At 37.2% G+C, this 25,964-nt stretch overlaps 1 protein-coding gene and 1 non-coding gene across 6 annotated transcripts in view; one reads left to right on the plus strand and one right to left on the minus strand.

The window, feature by feature from the left end:
• CHL1 (cell adhesion molecule L1 like) overlaps positions 1 to 25,964 on the minus strand; it is a 214,199-nt gene that overhangs the window by 131,015 nt on the left and 57,220 nt on the right. The window lies entirely within an intron of this gene.
• On the plus strand, positions 4,343 to 4,447 carry LOC124231563 (U6 spliceosomal RNA). Its single transcript, XR_006886596.1, has one exon. It is a non-coding gene; the product is annotated as a U6 spliceosomal RNA (small nuclear RNA).

The following is a 25,964-nucleotide window of genomic DNA, read 5'->3' on the forward strand; positions in this document are numbered from 1 at the left end:
TTCTCCTGTATCGTGAAGAGAAGAAAGTTCAGTCAGAACTCAAGTAAAAGAAAACTAGCTAAAGGATACCAGTAGAGAGTATATCTATGTACTATAGTACCAGGACAAAAATGATCTTTTTTCAGTATGTCTGGCACTTGGAGGCACATACTAATAAATAGGATGCTATCAGTAAATTAAACAGTTGCTTATTAAATCCAGTCAGGTCCAGGTATTGTAAATATAGCCTAAAGGGTTTACTATACCAAATCAAAGGTTGGCATTTATAATCTCTGTAGAAGACATTTTAAAATAGACTCTAAGATTACAAAGAGGCATTTCCCTCATCTTCCCCAAAGCACGTTTCCATTGCAACAAATAACTACAAAGTCCCTTGCTTGCAGTGTCTCAGCACACGTTTATACAAGAGAAGATAAGAAGACAATTCAAGGTACAATCTACCAAGCGCCAATTGTGATTTGAAGGAAAAGAAAAGATCTTTCACAGTTAATATATACTGAGTGGCTATATGTGCCTGGCACAGAGCTACTACCCAAGGACAGTGATGAACAAGACAGACTTCATTACTGACCTATTGGAATTTATATTCTAATGATGGCCAAAAGAAAATACAAATGAAAAAATGAGTGGTTGTGGTAAGTGTCATGCAGGAGACAAAATGGGTCCTGTAATGGAGAATAGGGTAGGCATGAGCATCTTAGACAGGGGCTTAAAGGAGGTCTTCCGTAGACAGGGATTTCTAACTTGGAACCAGAATTGTGAAAAAGGGGTTAATGAACTTTATGAATTTTGTTCATTTATTGTTCATTATTATAATTATGTTCAATTATGAAAGTAGGAAGAGAAAAAAAACTTCCAGAGAGAAACGTAATGGGGAAAATTGAATAAAAGTCATCACAAGACTGGAAACACTGCTTCCTCTCATTGGAACCATTTTTCTTTCTTACCTCAAGCACCAAGGCAGGGCACAATGAGCTGTGACTACAAAAGCAAAGAAAAATCCTGGGGTTTCTATCATTGTTGTTGTTGTCGTTAAGTCACTTTTGGAGGAGATAAACATCGTGAATACTAAAGCTATTGTTTATCAAGCATTAGCTACATGATATGCATGTTATATATAGTATTTCATTTAATCCTCACACAACCCAAAAGACCGGAAGTGTTATTACCCATATTTTGCAGCTGAGAAAATGAGGGAGAGTCTAAATAATTTGTCTGAGATTACACAGCTGTGGAAGAGTCGGGTTTATACTCCCATGCACAGTGGGACCTGTCAGTCTGTGATTTTTAACTACTATGCTGGAAAGCAAAATTAAGGAAAGAATTGAAATGATTATCTTGTCTGGCTCCCTTTCTTCATCTGATCACGTTCCCACTGACTGTACTGAATTTTGTACTCAATTACTTAATTGCAGTATAAAAATATACTTTGGCTTCTCTGGTGACATTACTTTTAAATGCCAATGATATTTACAGAGAAAATGGTGGGAGGGACTTCATTAGGTTTCACTGAAATGCCCAAGTGATCCAGCTGTAATGATGTCTTCCTCAAATAAGAACTATCTTATTTTGTAATTCATCTCTTTTCATTATAGAATAATGCATTTTATCAAGATGCTTAACTTGCGGCTCCAGTTTTGACTTGATCCAGCATCTAGCATAAAAGGTAAAGATAATGTGATACTGAAACCATTATTCTAATTAATATTTCAATCAAGTTTGCAAACAGCCTTTTACTTCCAGTAGACAAACCTGTTTTTAAAAGGCAAGCATATGCCAAATGGTTTATCTAGGATTTCCATTTATACAGAAAACATTCATGAGCATAAAAATCAGACTATATTATTGTGATTGGTCAAAGAGTGATAGAATAGATTCTACAACATTTTATACTTAATTTCATTGTCTACTACTAATGGAATTATAAATGAATCTATATACTCAGAAGTTTATAGTTGTTTTATATTGCCAACACTACATATAATTATCCAAAATACAAACCAATTTATTCACACTTATGCCTACCTTAAAACGGGTATCTCAATCCTATTCAAATTTATAGAAAAATTAGCAAGGTCTAATTAATATCTTTGGATTTAATAAAGTTAGAGAGAGAAGCTGTTCTCAAGATAAATATTATTTCTCTGCTTTCTTTTAAATATATCAGGCCAGGATTTTTCTTTCAGCAATTTCCTTTTGGAAAACTGACAGTTTCCTCTGGTGACTCCCATCTCCCCAGTGGTATATAACGTCATGAAGGTAAAAATCATATTTTTTCTACTTCAGAATAATTCCTAGTTCTTGTCACATAGGATATTTCAAGGTCTGCATATGTCACATTTGCTTCTTAATGGTCCAGTTTTCATGGCATTGTCACAAGAGTGAATCCCTTTACATTAGTAGGGCTCTACACTCTCATTAAAAAAATAGCGAGGGGGCCGGCCCATTGGCAAAGTGGTTAAGTTCACACGCTCCGCCTGGGGTTCACCAGTTCGGATCCCGGATCTGGACCTAGAACCGATTATCAAGCCATGCTGTGGCAGGAGTCCCACATGTAAAATAGAGGAAGATGGGCACAGATGTTAGCTCAGGGCCAATCTTCCTCAGCAAAAAGAGGAGGATTGGTGGAGGATGTTAGCTCAGGCCTAATCGTCCTCAAAACAAAAACAAAATAAGTAGCCAGACTTTCCAATTACTTTGGAAATGGTTTCCACACAAACACTCCAGGATTGTTCAAACGTATAGATAGATAAATCAATACGCTCCCAAAAGATCATCTCTTTACACTCCTAACATAAACCTTGTGTGCCATAAGAAATAAGTCAACAAATATGAATAATTCATTCACATCTCTGGTTGCTGTCCTTTTACTACTCATGTTTCACTTTAAATGTCACCTCAAAGAGTCCTTCCTAGTCCGCTAATGTAATATAACCCAATCATTCCCTCAAAACTTCCTGCTTTGTTATCAACAAAGCACTGATCAGTTATATCTTTTGTGTAGTTATTTGTTCATTTTTTTCTGGTTCTAATCAAACCTGGTAAACCCCATAAGAGCAGGGACATATATATATATCCTACCACCTAGCACATTACTTGGCACATAATAGGTACACAATAAGTGTTTGCTGAATGATATGTGAGTGCATGAATCAAAGAGCAAGAGAGTGAATACTTGGAAAACACCTATGTAGATATAGCCATTCATCCAATAAATATTCCCATCATTAGTCATTATTAAATACTGATTTTAAAGAGCATGCATATTATGATAAAAGAAGGAAAGAATTCCTTTATACCAGTGTTTTTCAATTGGGTTGGGGGAGGGAGGGATTTTCCCTCCACAAGATATTTTACAACATCTGCAGATGTTTTTTGGTTGTCACAACTGGGAGGGTAAGACGGGCATCTATTGGATGGCTGCTAAGTAGCCACCATCGCACAGGATAGTCTCCTACAAAAAAGAATTATCCAACCCAGAATTTCGATAATGCCAATGTTTTATACTCATCTCTATTCCTCATATAAATTTAACACATACTTATTAGACAATTACCATATGCTAACATCAAATTGAGTTCCTGTGAAGAAAAGACATGTTATAGACAGATTGTAAACAGATTTACTAATAGATGGTTGGCTGGCTAGATTGATGGATGGAAGGATGAATTGATGGATGGATAGATGAATGGGTAATTCATAGATAGACATATGCATACATAAATAGAAAGATAGCAGTCACAACACTCTGTGTGGACTAAAATAAACCATTTGTGATTGATAATTGCAGGAAATTTATACATCTTCTCTTTTAAAGAGTAAACTATTGGACTGCATAAAAAAAAACACAATGAACGTTGGTGAGAGACTGTAAGGTAATTTTGGCATCAAATGCTAATGATATTTGTGAACAGAATGGCTATAAGTAGGAACTGATCACTAGTTTTTAGTTAAGAGCCCCATGAAATAAATATAATAATGTCTTTTCCAAATAAAAGGCATGCATCCCTTTCCCATAAATGAGAATCACTGTGTCAAGTGAGAGGTGTGCTACCTGTGTAGATGAAATGGTTCTGTATGTGATGAGATAGAAAACTGGAATCCAGGCAAAGAGTTGGAGCAGAAGCTGTTAAAAACAATCAAATGCCCAAATAGTAGGGCTTATATTTAGGTCATTGAACAGGAAGTAAAAATATTTTGTTACCTTGAAGAGGTGAGGCATTCTACATAGCATGTTCCATAAATTAAAAATAGCAAAGGCAGGATGTACATAAAGAGAGAGGCAGAGGTTGCCTCCCACAAGTCTTCCTTATTTCTTTTGTAGTTTGGAGGGACCCAGAGCGTTTTCTTTGACAGCACATATACTAAAATTGAAGTGATACAGAGAAGAATATCATGGCCCCTGTGTAAGGACAACAGGCAAGTTTATAAAGTCTTCCATGTTTTTCAGCAGGATGACATATTCAAAGTGCTGATGGTCAAACAAGAATTATACGTCCAGCAAAACTGTCTTTCAAAATTAAGGAAAAATTAAGACATTCTCAGATAAACAAAAACTGAATTTGTTGCTAGCAGATCTGCCCTACAAGAAAGTTTAAAGTAAATTCTTCAAGCTGAAATGAAAAGACACTAAACGTTAACCTAAATCTACACAAAGAAATAAAGAGCACTGATAAAAAAAGAAAAATAAGACATCACATATGTGTTTTTGGTGACTCTCTTATTCTCCTATCTGATTAAATGACAATGCTATAAAGCAATCATTATAAAACTGTATCGTTGGGCTTACACTGTATAAAGATATAATTTAGATGACAGTAACAGCACAAAGGAGAGAGGAAGTAACAGAGATAAATTTGAGTAAAGTTTCTGAATACTATTCAATTAACTTAGTATTAATCTAAACTAGATTGTTTTAGGTAAGGTGCTAATTGTAATCCTCTGGGCAACCACTAAGAAAATAATTTTTAAATGCAGAAAAAAATAACATGGGAAGTAAAATAATACACTAGAAAATATTTATTTAACACAAAAGAAGGCAGTAATGGAGGAATGGAAAAACGAAAATATAGGTATATAGGGGGACCAGCCCGGTGGCGCAGTGATTAAGTTCGCACGTTCCACGTTTTAGCGGCCCGGGGTTCGCCAGTTCGGATGCCGGGTGCAGACGTGGCACGGCTTGGCACGCCATGCTGTGGCAGGCGTCCCACATATAAAGTAGAGGAAGATGGGCACAGATGTTAGCTCAGGGCCAGGCTTCCTCAGCAAAAAGAGGAGGACTGGCAGTAGTTAGCTCAGGGCTAATCTTCCTCAAAATATATAGATAGATAGATAGATAGATAGACAGATAGAAAAAAATAGCAAAATACCAGACATCAATCCTACTGTATCAGCAATTATGTTAAATGTAAATGGCTTGAACATTCTAATTCAACGTGGAGACAGGAAGAATAGTTTAAAAAAACTGATCTAACTTTATGTGTCTAGAAGTGAAAAACTTCAGGTTCAAGATGTTCATAGGCTAAAAGTAAAATGATAGAAAAAAAATATACCTTGGAAAAAGTAACCAAAACAGATCCTGGGTGGCTAAACTACCATTAGGCAAAATAGACGTTAAGAAAATTGTTACTAGAAACAAAGAGGGACATTTTTTAATGATAAAAAGGCAATCCATCAGGAAGATATAACGGTTATAGACATAAATGTACTTAAAAATATAATCCCTAAAATACACTAGGCAAAAACTGACAGAATTGAAGGGAGAAATAGACAATTCAACAATAATAGTAGGAGATGTAAATACTTCATTTTCAATAATGGATAAAACAACTAAGCAAAACACCAACAAGGAAACGGAAGACTTGGAGAGATCTAGAAGTTTCCATGAACTTTTGTGGGAGGACACAGGCATAGCCGAATAAAAAGCTACAGAGCCACTACACCAAGATGGAGCAGATATGCACTGGTAAGAGTTCTCCAGAGAAATAGCACCAACAGCAGGTGTAGAGAGAGGGAGAGAAAGAGAGAGAATTATTTTAAGGAATTCTCTCACGCAATTGTCGAGGCTTGTTAAATCTAAAATCTGCAAGGTAGGCCAGCAGGCTGGAGAATCAGGGAAGAAGGCAATTCAAGTCCAAAGATAATCTGCTGGAATATTTCCTTCCTCTTCTTCCTCTGGAAAGGGCAGACTCTGTTCTATTAAGGCCTTCAAATGATTGGATGAGGCCCACCCATATCACAGGGGGTAATCTGCTTTTCTCAATGTCCATCAATTTAAAAGCTAATCTCATCCAAAAATACCTTCGCAAAAACAGTTAGAATCATTTTTGACAAAATATCTGATGACTGTGGCCTAGCAAAGTTGACACATAAAATTAACCATCACAGGACACCATTACTGAATTGGATAGTTGATGTGACCAAGACTCCGAAGGGCCTAGCAGCAGTAGCAAGATCTGAGGTAGACAATCAAAAGTGGAGGATTTCTGTGCCCTGGTAGTCAGGAGAACCAACCTGTTCACAATTTTACCAATCTTGTAATTTACAAGGGGCTGGGATGGTGGTCATGACTGGGTGACTTTAACATTAAAGTCTAATAGAAGAGCATGGTGGTGAAGGCAAGGAAGGAACCAGAAGATAGCTCAGGCCTGAATACTTGGATATGAACCCCCTTTGTATTGCACTCTTGAAGTGATGTAAATTCCCAGGTTCCCAGGTAATTTCTTGGCAAGTAGAAATAGAGAAGAAAAAGTACTGAACAATTACTAGGGAGACTAAGTTACCTAAAATGGTTGCAGGGTTTCTCAACATGAACACTACTGAAATTTTGGACTGAATAATTTTTTGTTGTAGGAAGACACCTTATGCATTGCAGGATTTTCAGAAGAATCATTGACCTCCACCCAGGAGAGGCCAGTAGCACTCCTTGCCCCAAGTTGAGACAATCAAAAATGTCTCCGGACATTGTCAGATGTTCCCTGAGGGGCAAAATGACCCCAGTTGAGAACCACTGGCTTAGAGAATGTAATACTCTTAATTGGAAAATTCAAGTCAACAGTTTTATAGGGTGTGTGTGCACATGTGTTTGTGTGTGTGTGTGTGTGAGTGAGTGTGTGTGTCTGTGTGTTAATAGGGGCACTTACTAATAGTTAACTCCTAAAACCAAGGAGGAAAGATTTCCATTCTAATTACCCATGAGATAAGGGTATTTATTAAACTAACCATTCAACCAACAAATCAAATTTCTTCTAGTTCATCTCTTTACCCTTCACTGACTCCTCATAGAAAAAGCAATTTAGTTAACTTTGGTCCAAGCAATGGTTGAAATTGGTGGAACCTCTGACTCTTGCCTCTTGTGTCCAGTCTTGAATGCTTATCTTTAAACAGATTCAGATTGTCTTTCTCACATGTAAGACCCTGTTCACAGGTAGCAAAAATACCAGAAGCAGATGTGAATTGGCTTTACCAGTAATAAAAATGTTTCAGCATTTTCACTGCCATCTAAATTATTTTGCAGGTCCTCAGTTTGTTTTTAATAATAAAATGATTTGCCAAAGATTGTTTGCTTTTTTTAAGAAGACTGATTTTCGACTTCCTTAACATATTTTGTTAGAAAATGGTTGATATACCATCCATTTCAACACCACAGGGTCTTGAAAAACCCTGCACAATCTCCCATTCTTTTAGATACATATTGTCATCACTGTTACTGGCATTAAAATAATAGTTTTAAATATGTTTTATTTTTAAATTTTGTCTTGATGCTAACTTAGCAAAAATATTCCGTAAGACCAATATAGTATCAGTTATAGACCTCTTTTTACTTCTTTTTCTTTTCTTTTCTCTTTGGCAAGTGGAAACCTGATTTTATCCCAATATAACCATAATTAGCAGTTTAAAAAAAATGTAGAAAAATAGGCCTATATTCTCATGTAATTGTTCTATACTCAGTATGGAAAAAAAAAATGCTTGGCAAGTAAAGGTATTAACACATTTTCAAGGGACTTCTCAAGCGCAATTTTTTCCCTTGGCTCAGCATTTCATTTTTACAGCATCTATTAATCAAGTTTAAGCAGCCTTTAAATCCTCAGTCCCTCCTTCAGATTATTTCACAATTGCTACCCTCTTCTCTCTTTGTCTCCAGTAGTATCTTCTCCTGCCTCCATTGTTTTAACTCAGCTCTTTGCTCTACTCCCTCAATCATCCCAACTCTACCATCCTTTGACAATAGCAGCCATCAATTTCTGAGACCATACAACAAGGACTAATGTTTATGCTTTCAAAGGGAATTCACCGAATAATAAAGACCATTTAAGAAATGCCAGGAAAAATTGATTACTCTGGAATTCAGAAAAACTAGTCCAAATTGGAGAGGAACAACAGCATTTCACCCTCAGAACTAACCAGCAGAGAGAAAAAAGGAAAAATATGACTAAATCCATCTTTGTTCTTTATTATATTTGAATATTAAAACTCACAGAACCTAAGAAGCATTTAACTGAATCAAGAAGAGAAAAAGAGAAGAGCTAGAGAAAATAAGTCCCCCTCAATTAAAATAAACATTTTAAGAAGCTTAAGGCATATAAAAAGATATGGAAGATGATCAAAAAACCATATGGTGATGCAAGGAACCAGATAATTCCTTCATAGATAAATCATTACCCAAAACATTTTTCCTGTTTTACTAAGGTGGATATCCACAGACAAGTGGTTGACTGTTTTCTTCTCTGTCCTTATCCTTAAAAGTAACTGATAAATTGCTAAAGATCTAAAGGGTAAACATCATTAATCTATTTTTCTCAGATATGTCATAATTCTGAATGTTGTTATTCTATTGGCTCATTTTATGCATGTCACTGTAAGAACACTAAGTTCTGGGCATCAGAAATATCGAGAGAAGTCAGAAGAATCTCTGGTTACTTGAAACCATTTGAAAGTCAAGGGCAAACTCATATCTGGAACTCAGACTTTCTGGATTTTTCTTCCACAACAAGACTCAAAATAACATCATTCTTGCTTTGTTCCTATCCTTAAGGGAGTTCAGATACTAAAACATTACTTACTATCAGAAATTTGCAGACTGCCATTCAGAACGTCATAAAATACCACCTTTATTGAATAACTGTGTGCATACCTCTGCAAGGACATGGTCTGTTCATTAGGTCCCAAAATCATTAGGTCCCCATAGTGTCCCAAATCTACCATTACGCTTCTTGAAAGTGACAGTAAATTGCTTCCAAGTACAATTTCTTCTCATCCTTTTTATGTATATTGTAAAAACAAGGCAGCAAATCAAAGAGGAAACAGGTTAATTTTATGCCAATCACGAAACTTGGTGACAGGTGTCGCCATATGTTGCAACAAGATCTCTTGGCCATGGGTCATTGCTTTGAAAGGAACTAACGAATGGCTTGCAGTACTGTGACACACTGAAAGGCCCCCTGGGATCTCATGCAAAGATCTCATGACAGGTATGAAATTAACTCGTGGCATCATGGTATTTTCCAAACATGACAGCTCCCAGATCAGTTGCCACTTAGCGCAGTGGGGATTGTGGGAAGAATTGCAACATCTAGTAAATGATTTCAGTGGGATCTCCTCTGGGCAATAAGGAAAATCATCCCCAGAGAGAATATCTAGAGAGGTTAAAATCATAGAAGGTAGTGGTGAAATACATAGAAATTAAGGAAAATAATTCTGTTTGGATAGTCTTGTCATTTTAATTTGCTTCCTGGACTAATTTCCACAGAGAAGGTGAATAAAGTATTCAGTATTATAATTTTAAAGAGCTCTTTATTTCTTCCTTGAATTAGAACAAGAGTTCAGTCATGAATTGAGAAAGTACTACAGCAACCATGCTTCCTCTCAACACACACGCACACACACACACACGCACACACCATGTCTCTGCCACATGAAATAAAACACAAATGCCCACACGGTAACTAAATTATATAATTGTATAACGTGCACAAATGTAAAATTTGTAAACAGTAACTGTAAAATTCCTCATTATAGAAAAGAAAGATGTTAAAAGAGCAAAGCAAAACATTTGCATCATATAATAAATGAATGTGTCAGAGGCTTCCTTTACTGACTTCCGAGTCAATTCTCTTTCCTGCACCAATTCCAAATGTCACATCAAAGAAAACACGAGGAAATGGGCAAACAGGGAAAAGGAAGAATAAGCAAATTTAGCATTTAGAAATAAAGTCACATAAACAAGGTTTTTATTTTCTTTGAATTCCTAATATAAAAACAACATGTAAGTTCTGAATGCCATTTTTAGCATAATTTTCACACTACAAGGTAAGAGAAATAAATCATAAGTACAGTAATTATAGTTTGAAATGCAAGCAATCTTTGGTCCTGAAAAGGATAAGAGTAATATGTGAATATGAATGTGATAGAGTAGAGAATGAGAAATTACACAGGATTCAATGCTATGTTCTTCTGCCAATAAGGAAATTAAGTGTATTAATGTTACATGTGCATACAGATATAGACCATTAAACTCTAGTTTCACAATCTGTGCACTAGTTAATTCTTGGTTCTTTATTTTGCTTTTTTAAACACAAATTTTCTCCAGAATTCCTTTATGATCCTAGCATGTGGACATTATCATTTAATTCTAGGACTGGGAATACCTTAATTACCAAATAATATCCTTCAATTTCCAAGCAGATGCTCAATACATTTTTTAAGATCAGTAAGCACTTAGCAAATATTACAAATGACTTCCTGAAATGACTATATATGTAACAAACACTATAACACATACTATGCGCCAGGCACTGTTCTAAGAACTTTACAAGTAATTCGCTTAATCTTAATAATAACAACCCTGTGAGGTAGGTACTATTATTATTTCCAACTTTAGGATAAGATAACATAGGTACAGCGAAGATAAGTCATTTTAACAAGTCAGCAGCTATTAAGTAAAATACTCTGGATTTGCAGCAGAGTCCATACTCAACCTCACACTGTGATGCTGTGGCATTCCTTTCCAAATCAATGTATGACAAATTTTCCAGTCATGAAGTTTTCCCTGGGACTTAAGTTCTTCTTGCTATTGCCTCCTATTTAAACCTCATGGTAAAAGACAATGGAGTCATTGGATTCCATTAGGTATAATTATACCGCCAAATTTATAAAACACCAACTTTTCCCAAGTATGCTAAACTCTGCCCTTTCCCATCCTCAACCCTCCAAAACTTCTCTGAAAGAAGGCTATGGCAATCTTAATGTTTTAACGACTCCAGCCTTCATAACTCAAGATGAATCATTCAACATATTTTATTGAGGATCTACAATGTATCTACATCATATATATTACAGCCATGCTCTGCATAACGTTCTGGTCATTGACAGACCACATATACAACAGTGGTCCAATAACAATAGTACCATAGAGCCTTGGTGTGTAGTAGGCTATCCCATGTAGCTTTGACTAAGTGCACTCTATGATGTGCACACAACAACGAAATTACCTAATGACGCAGTTCTCAGAACACAGCCCTGTCAAAGGATGCATGACTCTGCATGCATTAAATAGAGTGATGAATTAAACAGACATAATCTTTACCTTCACGACATTTTATATTGTTGGGGAAAATATAAAAGTAATCATGACAATGAATATATAATTATTTATTTTTAAAAGAATGGTATAAACAGATGATTTAGACTTTGGAGTCCAATAGGTCTTCAACCCCAACTCCTCTGAGTACTCTTTTTTAGAACACGAGTTATTTCCTTAAACCGTCAAATTCTCAGTTTTTTCATCTATTGAGAGGAAATAATAGTGTTTTAAGGATTAAATGAACTAAAATATAAAATGCTTAGAAAATTGCTTGGCAAGTTTTTTATATATATACATATTCAGTTAATAGTATCTTTATATTATTGCTAATAATGTTTACATTTTACACAAGCTGCCTTTTATGTAAGTTTATCTTTACACAAGTATTCTTTTTGGAATAAGAAGTATCCTTTTGAAAGTAGTAATGGCCTTGTTTCTATTTCAGCAAATAAAGATTTCTCATTATAGAACAATAATAAGTTTATTAAATTCCCCATTCAACATTCTTATGAATACATACAAAATTAGACTACTGGAAAAAAAGCAAAACACCTGGTCCCTAATGTTCATTGTTCCCTGTCTATGACATCATATAAACCATCTGCTAGCTCTCTCTGCAGCAAACTACTAAATGTTTCACTACAGTTGACAAAATTGTGTCATTCTACATAGCAACTAACACAATTCAAAAGATATGCTTTTTTTTTCCAGAGAGATGAGGCAAACCTGGACCCACTCTTGCCATCAAAATACACCAACAGAAACAAGAAAGTAATATTATCAAAGTTAAAAACACCCACATATAACTGGAAAGCAAATAGGATATTTGCTTCTGTCCTGCAAATGATTAATTTATTTTCTCTATCTGACAATGGAAATCTGGCCAATGAATAGGAAGTTTAAATAACAATTTGTTTTAATATAGCAAAATACATTGATAGAATGTTAACATGATACTAGATAATGAATCAGGCAGTGATTGAGAACCCGGCCCAGCCCTATCACGCAACAGCTATGTAAACTGCGGCGATCGCTGATCCCCCCCTTCTAAGGAGCAGTTTCATTATTAGTAAATGGGTCAAATAAGCCCAACCTACAGGTTGTTGCAAGAATTAAGCACCTACTTTGTGCTTGGTGCTATGCTAGGCATTGAAGATACAGTGGTGAGCAGGACCAGACTGGAGTCCATGCTGACGGAACTTACTGCCTAAAGTACTTAGAATAGGGAAATACTGCTGCTTTTTCTTTTTTTTCAAGATTGGCACCTGAGCTAACATCTGCTGCCAATCTTTTCTTCTTCTTCTTCTTCTCCTCCTCCCCAAAGCCCCCCAGTACATAGTTGTATATTCTAGTTGTAGGTCCTTCATGTTGTGCTATGTGGGATGCTGCCTCAGCATGGCTTGAGCAGAGCTAGGTCCATGCCCAGGATCTGAACTTGTGAAACCCCAGGCTGCCGAAGCAGAGCACGTGAACTTAGTCACTCGGCCATGGGGCCAGCCCCAATATTGCTTCTTGTCTCACAAAAATGCTGAGGATAAGTTATATGGTCCACTAGAATGATAAATGAAGATACTAGAAAGATCACAGTGGTTTACATCGAAAGCATAAGGAGTTCAATAAAGCATCAATAATGTTTCTTGCACATCAGCAATTTGGTAAATCCTCATGTAAATAAAAAAACACAAAGAGAAAACTGTGCATTGATTGAGGCAGAATATACCTTATACTTCACAAACTGTGGCCAGAAATTTTCCAATTGCAGATGTCTTAGGTGCTCCTGAAAACAGTCAAAATTATTCTATTTAAATTTTGAAAATCAATGTTCGGGGATTTCAAAACCAAACCATGTACTGCTTACAATGAAAGGGAGCTATTAGTAACATAAGTGTCAGCCTACCTTGCACTAGAGTAAAATATTAAACCAAATGATGATTGCACCGGAAAGTTCTAGAGCAGTATCTGAGTTTAGAAGATTGATGAGCTTGAAAATTAGTTCTTCCCTCATTTAACTTACCTGGATAGTGGGCATATTCTGCTTATTTAAAGTTGGCTTAACAGTTTTGAATGTTCTAATTTGAGCATGGTTTAACTTAGGTAAACACATTTATATTGAAATAGTAATATGTCTGAATATCACCCAAAATGTGTGTGCGTGAGTGCACAAAGTTTTACAGGAATCAGGAATTGCATGTGGCACAGTACTGTCTAGATTTGCTCTTTACAACATGGTAGCCACTAGCCACAGGTAGCTATTTAAATTTAAATTAATTAAAATCAAATATAATTGAAAATTTAGTTTCTCAGTCCCACTAGTTACACTTCAAGTGCTCAACAACCACATATGGCTAGAGGCTTCCCTATTGAACAGTGCAGATATGGAACATTTCCATCACTGAAGGAAGTTCTATTGAGCAGATCTGGTGTGGACATTTATCCATTTATTTTCATTCATACATTCATTCTTACTCACTCATTTTTGTTTCTTCACACCAAATATTTCTTAAGTACCTGTTATGTGCTAGGCCCTGGGACACAACGGTAAGCAAATATAGATACTGTTCCAGTTGCCATGGAGCTTACACTCACATGGGGTAAACAGACATTCACTACATAATCACACAAATAAAGATAAAACTGAAAATATGATAAATGCTAAGAAAGAGAGGCAAGGGGTGCTATTTTAGAGGGGGGAGATCCATCTGCCTAGGAAGATGACTCTGATGAAGTGACCATGACTTGAGATAGAGGAGGATGTGCAGGAGCTAGTTGGGCAAAGAGGGAAAGAAGTGTAGTGGACACAGATAGATGAGCACATGCAAAGGCTCTGCGGTGAGGGGCAGGGCACGGAGAATATGAGGGAGGAAAAGAAGGTCAGTGGATGGGAGCTGGTGAAGAGAGGGGGCATTTGGTCAGAGTTGAGCCTGCAAGTTACTTGGGTCCTTATTACTGAAGCTCTGTAAACCATATAAAGAGCTTGTCTTTACTCAGTGAGGAATGGAGAGTAATCTTAAGCTGAAAGGTGGTATGATCAATTTGTATTTCAGAAAGAATCTCTGGGTACAGTATGGGGAACTACTACATAGGCAAGAGTACATAAAAGTAGTTAGGCTACAAACCTACACATATTACCATCCTGCTACCTCTAGTTTAAATATAGTCAGGCAGATTATAATATAAAGACAAGAAGTATTCAGATCAATAGGGCTAAATTTTTTGAAAGAAGTTATGATAGAAAGCATGAACTTGACATCAAACTCACGGATCTGATAATTTCCTAACATATATGATTTTGTCCATCTACAGAAGAAAGTGGGAGAGGGAAGAGACAAGAAAGAATGTGAGTATACTGAATTTAGCTCCAAGCCAATATTGATGAGGCTTAATGGCAAAACAATAAAGGTCCAGAGGACCTAGCTCCTGAATAAGATTAAAGGAGATAACAGAGGCTAAGGGAAAATAATTAAGTTTGGGAGTGATTATTATCTCTAAGAAATTAAAGAGTTTAAATACTTGTGGAAACAAGACTGCTAAACTAAAACATATTGATTCAGGTTTCCAGATGAGGAACTCTCTCTTCACCAGGGACGGGCAAACTAACCACTTTCAGAGGGTAATAACGTGGTCACAGGAGGCGCAAACTCTTCTTGGTCATGAAAAATCCACGGAGCAAATTCTAGCTATTGTACACTCAGCGATGCCCAAAAGACTGAAAAATGCACAAAACTTCCATTAAGTATCTAACTTACTGCAACTTCCTCGCCATTCCTAGGATATCTGCCAAGCTGTCTCTTTCCTAGAGTCCTTGCACCTGCTGTTCTCTTCATTTGGATGGCTCCTTCCCAGATACTCGCAGAGTTAACACTTCATTCAAGTCTCTGCTCCAGCGTCACCACTCCAGAGAGGCCTTCCTTGGCATTTCTATTTCATAGTGGCCCATGTCCCCACTTTTACTTTTCTTAATAGGAAATATCACCACCTGACGTTTTACTGCCTCTTTATTGGTTTGGTGTTTGTTATTTCCCTAGATTAGATTATAACACCTATAAAGGCAGAACTTTGTCTTATTCCTCTCTATATCTCCAGCACCAAATGCCTGGCAATTATAGGAGTTCAATAAGTAGGGAGTAAATGAATGAATGAATGAATGAGAGGATGAATCAAGTTGGGAGTACAAGTTGAGCAGTCAGTCAACTTTGGGATGATCTTTGGGATCATCTTTGGACCTAAAACCACAAAATGTGTTGATTGCTGCTTTGAACTATTTAAATATAACCTCTTCCCTGATCTTCTAAATTCTTCTCCACAATTGAACAACTCCATATTCTTTCTAGTTATGAGACTTAAAATTCTCTTTTGTCTTAGGCTTCTTGCAATTGCAAGTGTCATGGCTAATGCACTAACTTACAATATAAGCTACCTGAGGGAAGAACCTATGTCTAATTCATCTTCCTATTTCCATAGAACCAAAACATAGTATCTTGTGATGAATGGAGCTTGTTCTTGAAATGCTTCTGAGAAAGAGGAAAAGGGAAAGGAAAGAAGGCTTGAAATTTATGAATCAGAAATATATCTATTACTACATCTAAGACATGGAAGAAGAACACAAAGTTCATTCAGAAATGAACAGTGTATTGATAGGAATAAAAACGAACAAAATGTGAATTGGAAACATGTCTGTCACTACCCCTAAGACTTAAAAGAGAACAAGAGAGTGTGCAAATCTCACAAAGAACAAGGTAATGAGAGAAATAAAACAACTACAACAACCAAAACATACATACACCCTGAGATTTTCAAAAGAATAAATAATTCCCCCAATATTTTTGGCATGGCTACATGTGTTTGTATAAATGAAATATGTTTTAAATAACAGTAGCAATATTATGGTAAGGCACAAAAACAATGAAAATTTTAAAGTAATTAATGGATATAAGAATTCCCTGTATTCATAGCAACTGGTAAAATTATTTGTATGTATGTTATTTAGGAATATAAAAATTTCATTTATCCAGTTCTGTTGAAATCCTGCTACATTGCAAAAAATGTCTACCATATGACTTCACAGTCAGCACATATCAAACCAGTGCTTTATCACAATGTGATTTTTAATAGCTAGAGATATGACTACCAAATAGAAATGCCACGAAAACATGATCTCCACTTAACATGAAAGATGACTTTTCATAAGACTGTTTCAAACACAGCATGTGTATTAAAAGGAAGACTACGATGCTTCCTCACACACAATACTCTTACTCACATTCATCAATGTTCTCTTTGATTTTCCTTTCCTTTCTCTATTGCTCCTCTGAATCTATTTGTCAGATAAGCATATCACATATTTCCCGATTTCCACAGCTTAGCATGAAAATATCAGCCTTTGCAGCTCTGCATCCCTGGCTCTCTATTTATGCCCATATCCATTCAAAATTAAAAATTTCTGGCAGTTTTTCTCCACCCTCACAAAATCCCTTCATTTCATCTCATGAGAATTTCCCTTGTGGGAAATATATCAAGCAGGTTTCTGCAATCTCCTGTCAACCTCTCTGCCTATGAGCGGCTAGAAATAATCCATGGGCACAAGGGTCTACATTCAAGAAAATAAAATAGGAGGCCTCGTGGAGTCCTCCAATCCAGCTGTAATTGGTTTATTGAGGATCCTCACCTCAGTTGGAACATCAGCCTGAAGTGACTTCATTATTTTCCTCAAACACTACTTTCAATACTATTTTGCCAAATTCTCCTTTCCCATCATTCTATGATATCTTGTCATTCCAAAGCCTCAAGTCACTTTTTATGATTACAACTCAGGCTCATTCAAAATGCCCTCTCCTTCCTCACATCTGGCCAGAACTATAGCTGGAATATAGCTGAGGAGAAGAATGTGGTCTCGTCTTATACTCCTCCTCTCTCTCTAGCATCTTGAAATTATAACCATCTCTTCTAACCTGGATATTCTGTTGGGTCAGCTCTTGCTCAAGTCGCAGGCACTTCTACCTCCACCCAGCTTCCATTCCTAACTGCAGATCCCAGAGCCTCCTGCTACTGGTGTCATTGTGCTCTTAGCAGTGGCAGCCCCTTAAGGTACTCCCTTAAATGAAGTACCAGCAAGACAGCTCAAGCCCGGCTACTTCATACCAGGTCTATTTGACCTTTGGAACATTCATTCACTCCTGCTTGACCCAATGGTGAAAGTGTAGTCTGCTCTACTGGCCCACTCTACCATCTCTCCCCATTTTTCTCCTGCCTTGCTCACACTGGCACAGGAACAGATCAGGAAGTCCATCATTGATTCAGATAACCAAACAGGGAACATACCACCTGTCTCTCATCCTTCAGGCACATCAGTCTGTACAAATGATTAAATTGGACCCCTTCACTTGACTTTGTGAAGGGAAAAGGGCTATAAAAGGAATCCCCTCTTATCACAAACAATGCATGTTCCATAAGCCTAAAAGATTTCAAAAAGCCGCTCTCACCTTCCTGCCCTCACATCTTTCTGTGCACAAGCCGGCAAACTGGGGTAATGGTTGGGCAAATCTGGCTGCTTCTTTTAACGCTTAGGAAGCCTCTGAGGAAGGATTCTGGCCCTAAGATTCTATTTCTTTCTTTAATAAGCAATACACTAAATTAATCTCTGTTTTCAACTTTGTGCTCTAATTACCATTTTTTTTTTAAAGATTTTATTTTTTCCTTTTTCTCCCCAAAGCCCCCCAGTACATAGTTGTATATTCTTCGTTGTGGGTCCTTCTAGTTGTAGCATGTGGGATGCCGCCTCAGCGTGGCTTGATGAGCAGTGCCATGTCCACACCCAGGATTCGAACCAACGAAACACTGGGCCGCCTGCAGCGGAGCGCACAGACTTAACCACTCGGCCACGGGGCCAGCCCCTCTAATTACCAATTTGGGAGTAACAACAACAAAAATACAAAGTCTCACTCGACATCCTTTTCACACTCAACATTACTAGAGAAGTCTAACTTAAGCTAATATTTTGAGCACCATCTGAAACAGCTTTCTCTTTATACCCTATGTTCTAGAACATCAGAAGAGGGGTTGAGTGAATTGTTTCCTAAAACTAACTCCTAATAATGGACACAGGATTTAAATCCTAATCTGTCTAAGTCCAAAGATTTTTATAATTGTTTTCTGTGTGCTTAGTAAAACTGTAAGATTTATAGCTGCTTCTGAGTACATAATTAATAAATTTGGCAACCTGTATTTATGGTGTGTATAGTAATCTTGGGTAAAAGAAAAGGAAGGTGTACTAACAATCCCATTAATTATGGAATTAAATTCAAAACAAGTCCTGAGAATACAAGCTAGTCATCATTTCTGAATATATTTTCCATGTCACTGCTATAACTTCTAGAAAATCTTATACTTTACTATTCCAAATTATTTTTACTCCCTGTTTGAACCAACTGTTATAGAGAAGCTTGAGAAATCTACTGTCTTCTCCATGCAAAGGATTGTATCTACTGAACATTTGTTGGGGCAAAACACGTTCTGAGCAAGAATAAACAGAAAACGTGATAATGACAACAAATATGCATTAATAAACTACCAGCTGTGATATAAAACCAATGAAAGGTTTTCCATAGGAAAGACACACCATTTTGATCAAACTCACTGCTAAATATGACAATATCAAGGCAAATGCATTGCTATGATAATTGTTACATTTTCTCCTTCAAGAAAATGTACTCAATTTGCTTTTAATTTTTTCTTGGAAATAGTTCACATTTTAAATCTATTTTATTAACAAACTACTTCTTAAATCATAGGGAGGATATTTGTGTCCAAAAAGCTATACAATACTTAGCATTTTTCTTGAGGTGTATACAGCCATTTAATGGAGAAAATCCACATGAATCTTGCCTTGGCTTTGAGATACACACAAGGGTTTAATTAGGTATTAATATTAAATCAGTGAAAATCATGAAATATAATGTATAAGGTGATTTTAGGGCCTCAAAAGAAGAAATTTTACAGATTATGCTTCTTTGCTTCTTGCAAAATAACAAAAAATGAAAAAGCTCATAATTTTAAGGTAACATAAGTCACTAGAAACTTATCAATACTGAAATTTCTTAGGAAGTTAATGAAATTAAGGAGAAGTAAATAGGAACTAAAATATGAACATAAAATAGAGGAAACTGAATAATCCCAACCCACCCTAAGGCCTAAATCACCTCATGGTCATTAACTTCAATCTTATGCAAAGGAAGTTGCTACCAGGGCAAGGAAACAAATTCTCATTACATTCCGTGCCACAGGGAAATGATGGCAAGATGCTTCTTCTTAGCATAATTTTGAAAAGAGATCTTGCTGCCAAGTAAACCTGCCTTAATAAAAATGGTATCGCTTATTTGTTCAATTATTCAATAGGCATTTATTTAAATCCCACTGTATACAGTGAAGACGCACAAAGTAAATAGAGCATAGGGTCCTTACCGCTGTGAAATATGAAATACATACTGGAAATAACAAGGAATCAGATTCACCAATATGAAAAGTAATGAGGACAGATTATACAGGTAAATGCTGTGGAGGTGCTGACACATGATTTGTGATTAGACAGCTTCCAGTGGACTTAATTCTTAGAATTTCAAGTAGGGGGAGGGTGAGATGATTTCCTGGATGTCTCAGTCTGTTTGGGCTACTATAACAGAGCACCATAGACCGGGTGGCTTATAAACAACAGAAATTTATTTCTCACAGTTCTCAAAACTGGGAAATCCAAGATCAAGGTGCTGGCATATTAGGTGTCCGGCGAGAACCCACTTCCTGGTTCATAGACAGCTGTCTTCTTCCTGTGTCCTCATATGGCAGAAGGAGTGAGGGAGCTCTCTGGCGTTTCTTTTATAAAGGCACTAATCTCATTCATGAGGGCTCCACCCTCATGACCAAATCACCTCCCAAAGGCCCCGCTTCCCAATACCACCACATTGGGGATTAAGGTTCAACATATGAATTTTTGGGGAGACACAAATATTCATTTTATAGCACTGGACCCTAAGATAATCAGGGAAAAATTATGATAAGTAACTATTGTTTTAATAAATTTTGTTGTTATGATATGAAGTATAAACGACTGCATCTTAGAGTGTCTTAAAGTAAAACTCTGCGAGTGTTGCCTTGCTGATTTAGAGAACCTCCATTCCCACTCCTGCTACGTTCAAGGATACACGCTGTGCTCACATCTGTTCACAGACTATGCCATTTGCCCATTTGCTCTTACCTTATTTGTTCTAAATGAAAATCAAACTTTATCTCATCCTAACTTCTTTTTTTTTTCTTCTCTCCAAAGCCCTCAGGTACATGGTTGTATGTTCTACTTGTGAGTGCCTCTGGTTGTGCTATGTGGGATGATGCCTCAACATGACCTGATGAGCAGTGCCATGTCCATGCCCAGGATCCGAACCACTGAAACCCTGGGTTGCCAAAGCAGAGAGCACAAACTTAACCAGTCGGCCATGGGCTGGCCCCCTCATCCTAACTTCTTGTTGAAGGAAAACTACATAATCTCTATCAGATAGGTTGCTACTGAGGGGGAGCACCATATGCCACCCCAAAATGCCCCACCTTGGCATGTAAATTGTTTTGAGTTGAAGGCAATTAAGACCCAGAGGACTCACAAAAGCTTTTTGCTTCTCTGTTAACTGCCTAAAAGAATTTAGATAGGGGGCCTGTATAAGGAAGAGAGAACTATTATTAGAGGTAACTTTTTATATCAGAAAAAGAATTATCTGTATGGCAGGGCAAATATCTGTTTACCAAACATTTGCTCTTTTCATCTTCCTGTAAATTGTCATCCTCCTCTTTGAAACCCCGGACCCCTACTCCCTCCTCTTTATCTCAGGATGGTATATAAGTCTCAATTGCCTGACTGCCTGTGAGTCTCATATTTTTTTACAAGGCTCCTGTACATACTAAATTAAATCTGTTTCTCTTCTGTTAATCTATCTTACATCAATTTAATGATTAGACCAGCCAAACAACCTAGAAGGGAAGATGGGAAAAGTTTTTCCACCCCTATTCCTCCATCCTGATGTTTCTGGCACCAAAGCCAGAGCTTAACGTTTTCACGAATAAAGAAAGAGAGGCTGTGGTGCCAACCTGTACCTCAGGGAAAGGGGTTGATTCCCCTATAATTTCCACCAACTCCAAGACATCCCAAAGAAACTTATAATCTAAGTAAAAATAGCATGACAGCTGTGCTATAGCTAGAGCTTCAAGGTCAGCCCCTAGCCCCCTTCTCACCAGATTGCTGATATTGAACCTCTCCTATGTAGAAATTCTGGAGTTGCCCCTGGTAAAGACATATCTTCATTTGCCATTCACTGGTGCCACTGCTGTAGGTGCCTATCAGTGCCACCTATAGACCCAAAGAAATGGAGGCCTGAGCTAAGTCTGCTGCTCCTGTTGCTGTCACGGCTCCTGGAACCAAGACCGGACTAAGCTACATAATTCTTCAAAATGAAAGAAAAAGGGATCTTTCCCTAAGCATTTATGGTTAACTGAAGATACTGCACAACAAAGTTGGCCATGGTTACTAACTTTACTACATTTTACAGACCTTTTAACAACTGCCCCTAAGAATATGATCTACTCCTAGGAGACAAGTTGCACAGACCGAGAAACACCACCTCCTTTCACAGATCCACTGGTACCATTTCTTTCTCTCTGCATGGAATTCCTTGTTGTTTGTTTATTTTCCTTAGAAGGCTTGCTATTTTCACCAAGGTTCAAGAGGTTTCCAGAACTTTGAACACTGAGGAGAAATCTCTTCCATTCCAGAAGATTCCTAGACTGTTTATCCAAATTTACCACTTCATTTTCCATTCCACTCCCACCTTATAGTAATCATCAAGTTTAAAAAACTTTAAAATTCCACCTCATTAAATCTTGTGCTTCACTGTGAATTCTCAAAAGATTCGGGCATTATATTCCCCACACCTCCCACACACAAGTTTTGAATGAATGTGAGGATAACATACTATTGTATGGAATTCTAGAAACATTTCAGGTGCAGGCCTATCTTCTTCCCTCCACATTTCATCCTTTGCCTACGCTTTTGGATCAGATCAATCGGAGTCTGCATTTCAACTCAGAAACTCAGTGGGTTTTTTGGTTTGGTTTGGTTTGGTTTTTTTGGTGAGGAAAATTGGCCCTGAGCTAACACCTGTTGCCAATCTTCCTCTTTTTGCTTGAGGAAGACCAGCTCTGAGCTAATAACTGTACCCATCTTCCACTATTTTGTATGTGGGATGCCACCACAGCATGGCTTGATGAGTGGTGTACGTACATGCCCAGGATTTGAACATGTAAATCCTGGTCTGACAAAGCGGAGCACATGAACTTAACCACTGCACCAACCCACTGGCCCAAGAAACTCAGTAGTTTTTGACTAAAGAAGTTAGTATGAACCTCAATTCTTTATCTATAAAGTGAAGATAATGAGAAAGCATCATTCTTTTGAGTTACGGTGATTAGTAAGTGATATAAAGATATCATGGGAATTAGTGAGTGATATTATAAAAATGTGATAACAAACTTTTATTGAACGCTTACTATGTGTTCCAAGCACTTAGTGTATATTACCTGACTTAATCTCATAACAATCCATCAGGCCAATATTCCTATTGTCTCCATTTTTTTTTTTTTTTATTAATGTTATGATAGATTACAACCTTGTGAGATTTCAGTTGTACATTTTTGTTAGTCATGTTGTGGGTACACCACTTCCCCCTCCGTACCCTCCCCCCACCCCCCCTTTTCCCTGGTAACCACCGATCAGATCTCCTTCTCAATATACTAATTTCCACCTATGAGTGGAGTCATATAGAGTTCGTCTTTCTCTGACTGACTTATTTCGCTTAACATAATGCCCTCGAGGTCCATCCACGTTGTTGTGAATGGGCCAATTTCGTCTTTCTTTTTGGCTGAGTAGTATTCCATTGTGTATATATACCACATCTTCCTTATCCAATCATCAGTTTCTGGGCATGTAGGCTGGTTCCACGCTGATCATCAGGGAAATGCAAATCAAAACTACACTAAGATATCACCTTACCCCCGTTAGATTGGCAAAAACATCCAAAACCAAGAACGACAAATGTTGGAGAGGTTGTGGAGAAAGAGGAACCCTCATACACTGTTGGTGGGAATGCAAACTGGTACAGCCACTATGGAAAACAGTATGGAGATTTCTCAAAAAGTTAAAAATAGAAATTCCCTATGACCCAGCCATCCCATTACTGGGTATCTATCCTAAGAACCTGATATCAGATATCTCAAGAGTCCGTTGCACCCCTATGTTCATCGCAGCATTATTTACAATAGCCTATTGTCTCCATTTTACAGATGAGGTAATTGGGAAACAGAAATGTTAAGCAATTTGGCCAAGTTTACACAGCTAGCAAGTACGGCAGCCAGAACATGAACCTCAGCAGTTTGTTCCCAGGGCCCAATCTCCTAGCTACTTTGCCAAACCACCCCTCAGTTAAATAAGGTATATTATGCAAATGAGAGAGAAACACAATGCCTGGTACATGGTAAATGTGCCGAGTAAACGGTTGTCACAGTAGCAGTATAGCAGCAGCAGTAGCAGCAGTGAACATTAGATAGACATGATGCTTCCGTCACATGGTACAATGTCATTACAAGCAAATTTACAAAATAACTACTACTGAAGGCTGTACCTCACTTGTAATTCTTTCCTAATACCCAAACTAAAGGCCTTTCAAAATGGTTAGGATTATGAACCAGGAAGCAGCGACTGGAAAAGAACATTTACACAGAGTTCTAGATGTCTAATTCACTTAGCACTCTAGTCTTCTATGCAAACAGTCCATTATTTAAAAAGGCAGAAGTCTTTGTTTTCCAGAATGACATAGTTTCCCTACAACCCCAAAGCTGTTTTATTAATCAGAATGTCCTTTGTTAAAAGACCAAGGATCATTCATTGTGAGCATTAGATACTGAGCATTGACTTTGAGCTTCCCAAATACCCCCAAATTCTGAGTGTCTCAAAGACAGGAAGTGAGAATTTACCTCTGCAATCTTAATGTATAGCACATAGTACATCCCCGATATACATCCGTAGCAGGCATAAATGATACAGGTCAGGGGCATGTTGCTAGTTTGACAGTCCTGAGTTATTACAGATGCAAATTGCCAGCAAATATTGTCACTGTTGTTCATTCGTTGTTTTCCAAAACTACTTCTCCCTTTCTAAGTTAGTTGTTTATTCGAAAAACTATACATTCTTATTACTACTGAGTTCTTGATTTCTACTGGAATGCAACCAGGAGCTCTAGAAGTTCATTTGCAAAATGATTCCCTAGGTGTAGGAAAGAGCAATAAAGGCAGGGGTTATGAATGGTATCATTTACGGTGTGGGCTTGTTTTAAAAGTGCATAAAGAAATCACTCACTTGTTCTATTCATGTGGCAATGAGTTTAGTGTCATTTGAATGGAGTACATAAAAAGACCCATTCAATTCATTTAACTACTAATTGGTTATCCTTATAGTAAGGTCTGAATGAGAGAGCCAGAGCAAAACACCCAAGGGAGAAAGAAACTACAACAAAAAACTACAGGGAATTTCCGCAAATCCATCCTAAGACACTGACCGTGCAGCCTATTGATACTATCCATCTTAGATAAGCTGATCACTGGACGGGAACACACAAGAAAAGGTCATTCTTTTCAAGTCAATATTAGCACTTTGCACTACCACCATTTGGCTCTGCACATGGATATATTCAAAAAGCATAGCTTACACAATTGTAGAGTGGCTAAGAACAATGTAAAAATATGTGGCATCACAAAAATCACTCTTTCAACATCCACTAAGCCAACACAGATGTGGTGAATGTTCTCTATGTTCAAGAATCATAAAAATCTAAAAGTAAGATATACAAAAGCAAAGACATGCATAAATCAAAAATATAATTCTTGTCTTGAGAAAACTGACTCAATAAATCAATTATGTGAACAAATCTTAGGTAGATACAGAAACAGACATATAGACAAGAGTGATTTGGAGCAATGACAAATTCAAGTGGAAACAAGGGACCTCTTAGATGTCTTGTGTAGCACATCCCATCACTGTAAGTTTCCAGTAACAAATGAACATTTCCTTTCTCTAACACTATTCCTCCTTGAAAGAAAACAAAATAACAAGCAAGAAACCTGCCACAATAGTACAAAGAAGGAATTGGCAAAATTCAGAACCATCATGGTATAAATGAGAAATTTTCAGTAAAATGCTCAGCAAATCCATTGCATTTTCTTTTCATTAACTACTCCGAGAGCCATGACCTCTTAACGCATCCATACCACCCTGGGGATGAGACTGAATTAGCTCTTCCTG

The sequence above is a fragment of the Equus quagga genome, chromosome 1 (assembly GCF_021613505.1).
Source record: "Equus quagga isolate Etosha38 chromosome 1, UCLA_HA_Equagga_1.0, whole genome shotgun sequence".
Classification (NCBI taxonomy): Eukaryota; Metazoa; Chordata; class Mammalia; order Perissodactyla; family Equidae; genus Equus; species Equus quagga.